Here is a 12,734-nt window from a genome sequence, read left to right on the forward strand (position 1 = left end):
TGCTCTATCCTTGGAAAGCCAAAGCAAGAAGCACCCCACCGTTGACATTTTCTAAGACTTCTCTATCAAAATTGCAATGTTTCCTTCCTCTCAACTTGTTATACAGATTAAGTAAATTTAAGTTAGTTTTGCCTCTCTAACTAGATTGTAAGGTCCTTGAGAAAAGGATCATTTCTTGCCATGCATTTTCATTCTCTCTTCAATGTCTGGCCTTGTCGTGAGTTTATTTCAAGTATGTCATGCGCTCTGAATCCTGAGCAAATTTATTTTCTGCATTGTTTTTACCTCCCAAATGAGATAGGAAAATTTCTATTGTATGTAGCCTTTGAGGACTGTTCCAGTTCTCCTATTTCATGATGGTCCACATTTGCACTCCAATGGTCAAATACCTCAGTACTCTTTCCTCTGTGTCCACTTATTTTCTATGATAGTGTCAGATCCATTAAGAGGAATTCACACCTGACTATCAAATTAAAAGAGAACTAATCAATAATGCTGATTTGATGTCTGTGTTGCCTAGAGATAATAGGCTCTGCAGTAACTACCTATGGAGAACTAAATTTTAACCACTAGTCCAATGTTAAATATAACCTTCTTATGATATTTTACCTACATTAGTCTATGGGTTAAACAACCTATTCTCCAGTTTATGGCCAGTGAGTTTTTAAAAATAGTCGATATACCATGTAGCTGGAGTTAACCAGTGAGCCAGCATTAAGGCCAAAATGGAAGCTAAAAAGGAAAGCCCTACCAAGATTGCATTTTCAGATAAGGAAGGCAGAAGGCTGTCTCTTGATTGGCCGGGTGAGGAGTTTTGTTTCACTCACCACGTTGGCATATATTTGCCCCCAAACATTTTATCTTATTCTGAAGGATTAACCTGAATTAAACCCCCCTGATTTTGCCCTTCATTATCTCTCACGATTAGTCACCTTCTAAAAGGGTTGAGGAAAATTGTGTAGTGGTTACACACCTGACTTTTTCAAGCTAGTTTGGGCCCAGGCATCAAAGAGAGCTAAATGACATTTCAGAAGTTTAGTCATTTTGAATAAAGATTCCCCTTCCTAATGAATTTAAGCAGAAAAATATTGCATTTAGGTAAAAAGGCGTAAGAATCAAAAACAAGGCAAACACTTGCCTTATGAATACCACCACCATTTATATAGTACTTATCATTTACAAAGAGCTTTTGTATACTGAGAACTAAAAGCTTCAACCCCCTCATAGCTCACTGCCTACATAAACATGATTTTACTCTTCAGCTGTCTTATCAAACATAATTTTACTATTCTACTGTATTCATCAGCATGACTTTACAATTCCAGGTTACTCTTGCTCATGAAGAAAAACATTGCAAATAATTCTGTTGCTCACTCCGGAAACTTCCAGAAAAATTACTCAAACGAACTACAGACTTCCAGCAGATAGGACTGAGATCAATACCCTGTCTCAGAAACCTCCCGTTGTTGTGTCCACCAATCCTAAAGTATTATATCATGATCCTTACCTAATCCTAATCAATCTCCCATACTCCAACAGCCACCTTTAATCAGATTCCCAAACCTCATAATTACCCCCATTTAGCCTTCAAGTTAGTACTCTTCCTTACCACAATAAGGATAAACTCAACTTGGCCTTACCAACAAGTTATTCCGGTGGTATTTCTGATGACCCAGCATTCAACAATGCTTTTACCTTCTGCCCTCATAACAGCCCCTTTAAGAAGCTGGGGAAGATCTCATCATCTCTACTTTATACTTAGAGAAATTCAAGTTCAGAGAAGTTAAGTAATCAGCCAAATCAAAGAACATCAGCAGTGGAAGAATGAAAACGGTTTAAGTTCAAAGTAAGAGTTCTTAATATTAAGTATGAGATCTTAAAAGTCAGCCTGTGCAGATAGGGAGGTATGAGATCTTTAAGACCAGAAGGGACAAATAAAAATAGAAAAGGAAATGCACCTGGGTCTACATTCTCTTCAAGAGTGTATTACATAAAGAAGGATGTTTAAGTTCTTAAAGATCACAACGGGTGACCAGGATTGTGGAGAACCTAAGAAATGATGAGATGTAAGAACTCAATAATCAGAGGGGGATGACTCCAATCCCACTCACTGAAGGAGCCATGAGCAGGAAATGATTAAGAAGCACAAGGTGTATGGAAATAGCAAGTAGGACAATACCTCTTGATGATTAAGACCAAAAAATCTAGACGGATTAGAAGAAAAGTCCAGGACTATCAGCATAAAATAGTCACAGACTAACTGGATGATTTTCTAGTGGCAGCTACTGTAGGTGAGTTGGCATATAGGAATTGCATGTTTCCTAAGGGCATAGGGCCGAGGAATTTATGGAATTAGGAAAGATGTATCAAAGATGAAACCGGATAAACTTTAGCTAAGCAGGGCAGGGACGGAGAAAACCAAAGCTTAAAGCAGATTTTAGATGGCCTGCTGGTGTTCACGGAAAAGAGACAGGATTTAGGTGAACAGATGCCTTCTGTCACACACAAACTGTATCAGCTTCAGTAATGTCATCACAGCGAAACCCCACAAACAAGAATATACTAAGAAAACAAAGATCTGGGCCAGAAACCAAGAAAGCAGAGGAAAAAAGACACTGAAACTCAGCACACAGAACTAGCCCAAAATAAGAAAGGAAAAGAAACTGATCAATGTATGGAATTTAAACTCAGAAATTTAGCTAAGCCCTCCTGAAAAACATCAATGAGGGATCACAAGAGGGAAATGAAATATTACAGGCAGCAACCATGACTTCAGATTAAAGTACAGCAGAAAGATATGAACTACGGAAAAGCTGAAGGAAAACAGTGTCTTGAGGAATATATCGGAACAATCTCACCCTCAAAACAGCAGCTCGTGTGCAAAAGTCTGTCCCAGAAATTCAACTCTCTAAACAAATGAGAAGTTGAGAGGCCACCTACCCCAAAAGCCATTTTTCAAAGACCCAATAAAAATCCACAAGAGGCAGGGGCAGCAAAGCCTACACCAACTCAGAAATACAGAATTCAGAGAAAATGGTAAATAAAGAGCCGTCTCCATCATCAGTTTCTCACCTTCGCCAAAAGGGCAGTTCTCTCTCCTATACTCAAAATGGGCACTGGTATCTTCTTCTTCCTTACACATATTTGGAGCATTGTATCAGGGACTCTTAAATCTCTACAATTCATAACTGCTCTTCCCATGTTACTGCAGGTCTGCATAGACAAACCAATCCATTTCCAGACTACTCATTTTCCACTGGGCTCAAGGTGTTTTGGAAAGAAATGAATCAAATATATAAACTAATTCTGAGAACTGAAAGGTTCTTAGATGATGGTCTCCTTACAAATGGTCTGACTGTGACTTGCCTATTGAGTACTTCCCCGTTCACACACTTTCCCTTCACTTGTTTCCATACTGCCTAAGTTTCTCTGTCTCCTGTGCACTCATGACATGTGTTTAGATGCATAAGACTTTGAGCTATCATTTTTCCAGGTTGAGAAACTACCACTAAGAAATTAGTATCTAAAAACACCTACAGTGGAGCCTAAATACTCTTCTGTATTTTGGTGAGTACAATAACTTTTCAGGGCTGAAAGGAACCATTCTCAACCTCTGGATGATAAAAAGATGATGATCGATACTACCATCCTTTCCTCATGTATCAAGAGTAATCAGCTTTTCTGTCACTTTAATAATAGACCAAGTAAGATGACAGTGTGAAAAGCATGGAGCTACCAGTTCTTTACGGAAGTGTTTAAAAAATAGACCAGAGGGGGGACCTTCAAGATGGTGGAGGAGTTAAGACGTGGAGATCACCTTGCTCCCCACAGATACATCAGAAATACATCTACACGTGGAAGAACTCCTACAGAACACCTACTGAACGCTGGCAGAAGACCTCAGACCTCCCAAAAGGCAAGAAACTCGCCACGTACCTGGGTAGGGCAAAAGAGAAAAGAAAAAACAGAGACAAAAGAATAGGGACAGGACCTGCACCACTGGGAGGGAGCTGTGAAGGAGGAAAGGTTTCCACACACTAGGAAGCCCCTTCACTGGTGGAGAGAGGGGGTGGGCCGCGGGGAAGCTTCGGAGCCACGGAGGAGAGAGCAGCAACAGGGGTGCAGAGGGCAAAGCGGAGAGATCCCCGCACAGAGGATCGGTGCCGACCGGCACTCACCAGCCCGAGATGCTTGTCTGCTCGCCCGCTGGGGTGAGTGGGGGCTGGGGGCTGAGGCTTGGGCTTTGGAGGTCGGATCCCAAGGAGAGGACGGGGGTGGGCTGCGTGAACACAGCCTCAATGGGGCTAGTGCGCCACGGCTAGCTGGGAAGGAGTCCGGGAAAAGGTCTGGACCTGCCGAAGAGGCAAGAGACCATTGTTTCAGGATGTGCGAGGAGAGGGGATTCAGAGCACTGCCTAAACGAGCTCCAGAGACGGGCGCGAGCTGCGGCTATCAGCGTGGAAACTAGAGACGGTCATGAGACGCTAAGGCTGCTGCTGCAGCCACCAAGAATTTGTATGGAAACACAAAAGACCCCCAATAGCCAAAGCAATCTTGAGAAAGAAATACGGAGCTCGAGGAACCAGGCTCCCTGACTTGAGACTCTACTACAAAGCTACAGTAATCAAGAGAGTACGGATAAAGAAGATGTGGCACATATATACAATGGAATATTCCTCAGCCAAGAAAAGAAATGAAACTGAGTTATTTGTAGTGAGGTGGATGGACCTAGAGTCTGTCGTACAGAGTGAAGTCAGTCAGAAAGAGAAAAACAAATAGCGTATGCTAACACACGTATATGGAATCTAAAATTTTAAAAATGGTTCTGATGAACCTAGGGGCAGGACAGGAGTAAAGACACAGACGTAGAGAATGGACTTGAGGACATGGGGAGGGGGAAGGGTAAGCTGGGACAAAGTGAGAGAGTGGCATGGACATATATACACTACCAAATATAAAATAGATAGCTCGTGGGAAGCAGCCGCATATAGCACAGGGAGATCAGCCGGGTGCTTTGTGACCACATAGAGGGGTGGGATAGGGAGGGGGGGAGGGAGGGAGACGCAAGAGGGAGGAGATATGGCAATATATGTATATGTATAGCTGATTCACTTTGTTTTACAGCAGGAACTAACACACCGTTGTAAAGCAATTATACTCCAATAAAGATGTTAAAAAAAAATTGGCTGCAAAACACCACCTACAGTATGATCCCACTTTCGTAGAAAAATAATAATACTTATCCATGTTTAAGACAAATGTCTGGAAAGTGAGAAAGTGAACTCTCAACCATGGTTATCTGTAGAAGGTGGGATGAAGATTATTTTCATCTCACGTTCCTTTCTTCATTTTATAAATTTTAAATATGTACATTAAGAAAGAAAATACCTGTGTTGGTGGTAAAAAAAAAAAATTAAAGAAATTCAATATACAGCAGCAACTAACACAACATTGTAAAGCAACTGTACTCCAATAAAGATGTTAAATAAATAAATAAATAAAAATAAAAAATAGGCCATAGATGGCATACATATCTAAATGAAGCGTTTAACAGCAGTTGTTGCATCTCAAACTGAGATTGCCTTCGAGGATACTAAAATTTAAAGTCTCATCTACGGTGATTTCTTTGCCCACTAGAAATCATCTTTAGCCATTACTTTGATTAGTTGAATCAAACCACAAGGCAGAAGGTGGGAGGACACATGAAAGTTTAAAAAAATCAAGTGACAACAGTGCTAGACATTTCTTTTGAATGCCTACATTCTGAAGCTAAAACGTGTAGGAAAAAGTGGTATTTACAGTAAGTCACAGTTTTGCCTCCTGATACATGCATCACCTTCTATATTTGCTGGCTACATCTCAGACCATAGAAGTAAAACTCCCGGATCTGTGATACCCCTTAGGTTACTTTCCAGCCGGGGAGATGCTGAAGCACAGGGAGTAATGGGAAGGGGGAAGGGGGTAGGAGACACCCCCTGAACACACAATGCCCATGACACCTTTCACACCAGAAGCCCTTGTCCTTCTGTCTGCTTTATCCTCATCCTCAGGAGCAGCTCTACACAGTGCTGCTGTTAACAGCCCTCTGGGCTGGGCTGTAGGCCCCTGAAGGTAAGGGACCATTTCTTATTTGTCATTCCCCCTTCTCCTGATTCCCTTTCTGAGAATTTATCCTCTGTAATTCTTCTCCCTCTAGAAAGACAGACAAAAAGTGGCCAAAGAACCCCATCTTAAATCCTTTTAGCGCTCTCATGATTTTTTGAGCAGCTTTCAGCACCAGTTTTTCTATAGTTGCAAAATCACATGTGTCACTTCTGGATAAACACGGTGAGCAGGAAATGCGGGAATGGTGGTAGGTTGGGAGAAGTACTATTTTGATGAGTAAACCTCATGGAATTATTTTATTCTTTAAATGTCGTACTGGTATAAGTTTGATACAAATTTCTAAAAAACACAAACTTCTATTTCATGACTGGTTTGTGCACCCAGTTTCTGCACGGACAGATTGCAGGAAATGCATGTCAGCCCCCTAGTTGGACAGTCAGTGACCAATGGACAGTCTTTTCTGGATCGCTTTTGACTCATTAGAACTCCATGAAAAGTATGAATTCCCACAAATGCCTACATATGATGAGTAGAGTTTACAATGAAATGAGACAGTACGGTCATTGTAGTGTTAAGAGAACCTCTCATTTTAATGAAATTATCACATATTTCTTGATTCTGCTGAGAAATTACAAAACAAAATAACAGGAAGGGAGGAAAAGTGCTTTCGGGATAAGGATAATATCTATGTCATTAAGATGCACCAAGTTACCTTCCATTCTGGGTATGAATCCAGCCAAACCACCGACAAGCAACATTTGGAAATTAGGCAAAATTGATTCCCAGATGCAAGCAAAAGTTCAAGGTGGGGGGGGAGGAGGAGCAGACTCTGATGGAAAAGAAGTCTAGAATACCAATAAACCTCAGCTTTGTGAAAGCATATTTTTATGGAATTTCATAAACATCCCCCTGTGGTCCCTTGACATTTCCAACCTAACTACATGCACACATGGAGAAAATAGGTTTATAGGATAGCCGAAAATGAGAGATGCTCAAATAGGTAGCTGGAAGGTGTTTTTTGCTTAAATGAGGAATCAAAATTCCCACTGGGTTCAAGTACCCAAATGACCTACACACTTACACTAACTACATGTGTGGGAGTGACTGCTTTGGTCAAAAGTGCAAGGGAACAGATGGGTTTTGGGGTCTCCTGATGGCTGGGTGCCAGCCATGGCTTTAACTGATAAGGAGCAGTTTCTTTGCATAGATATTTAAATTAAACAAGTGCCTCTCACAGCCAAGGCTTCTAACTGTTTCTAATTAACACTCATGCAAGCTGTGAAAACCTTTACCTGCAGCCATTTTGCTTATTTTGTGAATCAAAACGATTTATTATTATTATTATTTTGCGGTATGTGGGCCTCTCACTGTTGTGGCCTCTCCCGTTGCAGAGCACAGGTTCCGGAGGCGCAGGCTCAGTGGCCATGGCTCACGGGCCTAGCCGCTCCGCGGCACGTGGGATCCTCCCGGACCGGGGCACGAACCCGTGTCCCCTGCATCGGCAGGCGGACTCCCAACCACTGTGCCACCAGGGAAGCCCAAAATGATATATTATTAAAAATGCTTCTCTTCTGTTACTCTCATATGTCCTCACCTCGACAAGCGTCCTGAGAGAGTCAGGCCTTTATCAGTTCAGACGGGAACGGTAAAACTGGATCTGTTGAGAAGAGATCAAATTTAGAAAAGTTACTCCCTGACCAGCAAGCTACTCATGTACCCTTGTGCACTATGAACGATCATTCTTCTCTCTTTACTCTCCTGCCAGCATGTTTCTAGCTGGCATCTCTTGCCCTGCTTCCTCTAGGGAAATCTGTCCCTAGACCTTAAACGCTGCATCATCAGCTAGAGAAAGACCCAAGCAAGGAGAGCAGAACCTCCACTCTTGACTCTGGAAGAAGAACTCTAGCAGAAGCTCACAGGTCTGCTCTTTGGGCATCTAGCAGTTTCGAGGCTCTCCTGAGGCCCTTGTGGCTATCTAGAGTCATAATGCAGTATTCTACTAGAGCTACCTCCAGATTCTGCCTGATCCAGCCACAGTGCAGCAACCTCATCGGCTCCTTCTAGACTTTGGACAGAACTTCTTAAAGTGTATGTCTACACACAGACAGACAGCAATGTCTCTTGTCCCTTTTGACATCTCACCTAGACCTAAGGTCCTTCACTAGGAGGCAGTTTACTCCTAGAATCAATTCCAGACACTTGGAATGCAAATATGAACAGGACAGAGAAAGCCTCTCTCTCACTTGTGTTTTTATTCTCATGGGCCAGACCTATAATTAGTCTCCATCAAGATATACAAGTGACCTGCAACTCCCCATGATCTTCTCACCATTCCTACAAATGTTATTATTGAAGTCAGACAGGCAATAAATCCTGCATCAACCATGCAACTTTTTAAATGCCACGTGGGATCTTTTGTTGCGCAGCACGGGCTCCTCTCTAGATGTGGCTGGGCATAGGCTCCAGGGTGCATAGGCTCTCTAGCTGTGGCACATGGGCTTGGTTGCCCCGCGGCATGTGGAATCTTAGTTCTCTGACCAGGGATGGAACCGGCATCCCTTGCATTGCAAGATGGATTCTTAACCTCTGGACCACCAGGGAAGTCCCCTACGCGGTTTTGGGTAAGGCTTTGTCTAAATACTGCTAGCCTCAGTTTTTCACTTAATGGGAAATAACAATGATCCTTGCCATCCAGGGCCTTAAAGCAATTTAACCAATTACAGGGAAAAATCAAAGGTCTTGAAATGTCAATGTGCTATGTAACAGCTAGACACTTTAGTTTCTAATCAAAAAGAAATGTGGATATTTGGACCTTGGGTGGGTAATCTTTAGAAGTTCTTTTGAGACTAAAGGTTAAAAGTCTCCTTGAGAACATCTTAGGATAGTGCATATTTATATTTAGCATTTTCCCCCATCTTTCACATTGTCAATGTTTTTACCTAATCTTAAATGAACTAGTCACAGATCAGAAGTGACTTGCTACAGGCAAGGAAATGGAGGAGAACTTTCTACGACTGCCAGTTAACAGGCACCCTCCAGCCAGCATAGTTTGACAAATCCTAGAATCCCACTGGGTGCTGAGCCATGTCAGCCTCGGTATAAGGTGTCCAAGTTAGCAGAGACAGAACCTGGGCTCAGAACAAGGAAAATTCTGAGTCCCTGGGCCACCTCTTGCTTCATAGCAAGATCACAGAGGTGTGGTTTCCAAAGAGAAGCCAGTGTAACCTATGAGGAATTTGCTGTACCTGAGAAAGGAAAGAAAATAATTAAAGGAAGGGGACAGGGAAGGTGCTAAACCAAGCAATACATGCATTCAGGAGACTGGGGAGTGGGGATTTAATTCCTTGAGTATCTCCTGTGTCCTGGGTGCATTACAAAGATTATCACATTTAATTCTCACAACATTCCTGATAGCAAAGCATGATTCCTGTTTTGCAGATAAAGAAACCGAGACTCAAAAAGTTAGTTAGGAATTAAGGATAGACAGTTACCGGTGGAATCAGGTTGGAACTGTGATCTGACTGACTCCAAAGCAACCCAAGTGGCAAGTTATAAAGCACCAAGCATTAGAGCTACATCATGCAGGCATTTACTCTACAGATGATTATAGTAAGTGCAACTCATAAGACTTACTGGTACACGGCTGCAGGGGGAGACCACATGCCAAAACGTAGGCCAGAGTGAGCAACAACTCCAAGTGTATAAACTACGGTTAGAAGATGCCCCACACTGAGATTTGGTATTCCCGTATTCTGAAAGCTTCAATCCCAAATTAATAGGAAATCTCATCCCTCATCAGAAAGGAATCCTGACCCAGTTACCACATACCTTGCCAGAAAATTGACAGTTAGCAAAGGTGAAATCAAGTGCACACACAGGACCTGTACATGTTTTAAAGAAACATATCAGATAGCAATCTGGGTGAAACAGCACCAAATGGGGAATTCTTACCAATCAAGTCTTGTGGTTTGGACACGTGTATTGGACAGAGACTACGACCAGGACAGGGACAAGAGACAGCATTTATTATACAGGAGCATTAAATGTAACCCAATCAACATTAGCACTTTTTGTCATGATCACCTCACCCAAACCCATTCATTCCACTGTGTAATGGAACAGGAAACAACAGGGGCCAGGGAGCCTTAAGCATGCAAATCTCAAACTTTGCCCCCAGCTTCCAATACCTGAATTCACTGAAAATTTTTAACAGTGGCACAAAGTGTTGAAATAATATGTTAGAAGCCAGCTGAGCTACCAGACTTGCCTTAGAGTGAAAATGAACTGAGCGTCTCTCAGACTCAGAGACTGGAGGCTTTCTGTGTATTAAATATGGTATGTGGTCCCAGCAATGTCTGCAGATCAGGAAAATGGCCAACAATGTATGGAGGGGTAAAGATTTGGAGGAGTATGACCTACATATTAATTTAATTCCTGGCCTATGCCTTCAGGACCCCTACCAAATAAATGCCACAGGGAGGGTAGGTAGGCTGGCCGATTGCCATTCCCTGCTTCCCACTTGGTCCATGAATCTCATCTCTCCCCTTTTCCATAGAGCTGAGCTCTAAAATTACATTCAGATCCACATTCTCATACCTGTTGAAACGAAGGAATCTAAGCAGCACCCCGAACTCCTTTGACTCCCGAAGTTTGTCTTCTACAATCTAGTGCGTTCCACCCTTCTGCTGTCTGCTACTGGCTTTCCAAAAAGAATAAAAAGAAAGATCAAAACTTTGGTGTTAAAAAGGCGAAGTGAGGTTTCTTTGAAATCAGAACAGTTTGATTATGCCAATGTCTCTGTAACAGTGGCACGCACAGTGTACAGAGGAATACAAATAAGTATGGGGGAAAAGACTCTCCTGCTTAATTAAAGGAACTGGTTGTACAAACAGGGTCTCCACCATAGAGCTAGTCAGCAGTGCCGGAAGTGACCCTGCCACTGCTGGTAGTTCCCATTTCTAGAGACCCAGGGAAGGGGTTCAACCGTGTTTAATGAAACAGGAGACAGCAGAGTTGCCCTCTGCCCGACGCCCCTCACCTCACACTACAACACTACACAGAGATGCACTTAATCATCTGGCTGGTTCTCACTACTGGTTCTGGTGCTTTCTTCTTCATGTTACAAGCCCACAGACTGATCATTACTGGACTTTTCCACAGCAGGACCTGAGAAAGGTGATGATTGAACAAATCTGCCAGGAGACTTAATGAGGGTGGACAGCTTAGCACCACAGTGGGAAAGTTACTTAACTTGGAAACTTATTTAGCTGAGTGGCTGAGACAAACATCCTCTTTTTTCCTCCTTATCCAGAGGAACTTTTGGAAATGGCTGGGGGGGCCAGGGTCCCGAATCAGGCAGAGTGAAAGATAAGACAGGGACTGCACTCATCCTGTGGCTACCAGATCAGATGACACTGCTGCTTCAGAGGTTTGATTGCCCCTTCAAAATGAACCACAGTTCATCCTGCTTTAATCAAACACCACAGGGAAAGTAGGAAGTATTAGGCTAAAAGGCAATGTCCCTTCACTTCTATGAGACGGAGTCTCGAACAAATCTGTTTATTCTATTCAATACCATAGCTAAAGACTCAGGCAGGATTACGGGTAATAAACCTTTGAAATGGGAGGCTGAGCTGTTCACCAGATTCCACAACAACATTTCATGGGGTATTGGTGTAAGTAACCAGTAACACAGTAAGTTAGAACATCACAGGCATCAAAAAGCAGCTAGTATCATTTAGGGTACTTTTATGAATAACCCCAACCATTACATAACATTGCTACTGTCTGAAACTGACAATAGAACCTTCAAGGCAGTAACAATAAAAGAAAGTTGACAGGTGCTAATATTGGCTTGTGTGGATGTGGCCTCTGGAAAATATCCTCCCCCATAAGAATCCTATGAGCAAAGTGGACGCAAAAAGGATGCCTTCAAGCCTGACCCCTGGACCTAAATACCACAGTTAAACATTTTTCAAGGGGCTTCCCTGGTAGCGCAGTGGTTGAGAGTCCGCCTGCCGATGCAGGGGACGCGGGCTCTTGCCTCGTTCTGAGGGGACGCGGGCTCTTGCCTCGTTCTGAGGGGACGCGGGCTCTTGCCTCGGTCTGAGGGGACGCGGGCTCTTGCCCCGGTCTGAGGGGACGCGGGCTCTTGCCTCGGTCTGAGGGGACGCGGGCTCTTGCCTTGGTCTGAGGGGACGCGGGCTCCTGCCTCGGTCTGAGGGGACGTGGTCTCTTGCCCCGGTCTGAGGGGACGTTGGGGTCTTGCCCCAGTCTGAGGGGACGTGGGGTCTTGCCCCAGTCTCAGGGGACGTGGGGTCTTGCCCTGGTCTGAGGGGACACGGGCTCTTCCCCGGTCTGAGGGGACGCGGGCTCTTGCCTCGGTCTGAGGGGACACGGTCTCTTGCCTCGTTCTGAGGGGACACGGGCTCTTGCCTCGTTCTGAGGGGACGCGGGCTCTTGCCTCGGTCTGAGGGGACGCGGGCTCTTGCCCTGGTCTGAGGGGACGCGGGCTCTTGCCTCGGTCTGAGGGGATGTGGGGTCTTGCCTCGGTCTGAGGGGATGTGGGGTCTTGCCCCGGTCTCAGAGGATCCCACAATGCCGCGGGGCAGCTGGGCCTGTGAGCCGTG

Source organism: Phocoena sinus, chromosome X (assembly GCF_008692025.1).
Source record: "Phocoena sinus isolate mPhoSin1 chromosome X, mPhoSin1.pri, whole genome shotgun sequence".
Classification (NCBI taxonomy): Eukaryota; Metazoa; Chordata; class Mammalia; order Artiodactyla; family Phocoenidae; genus Phocoena; species Phocoena sinus.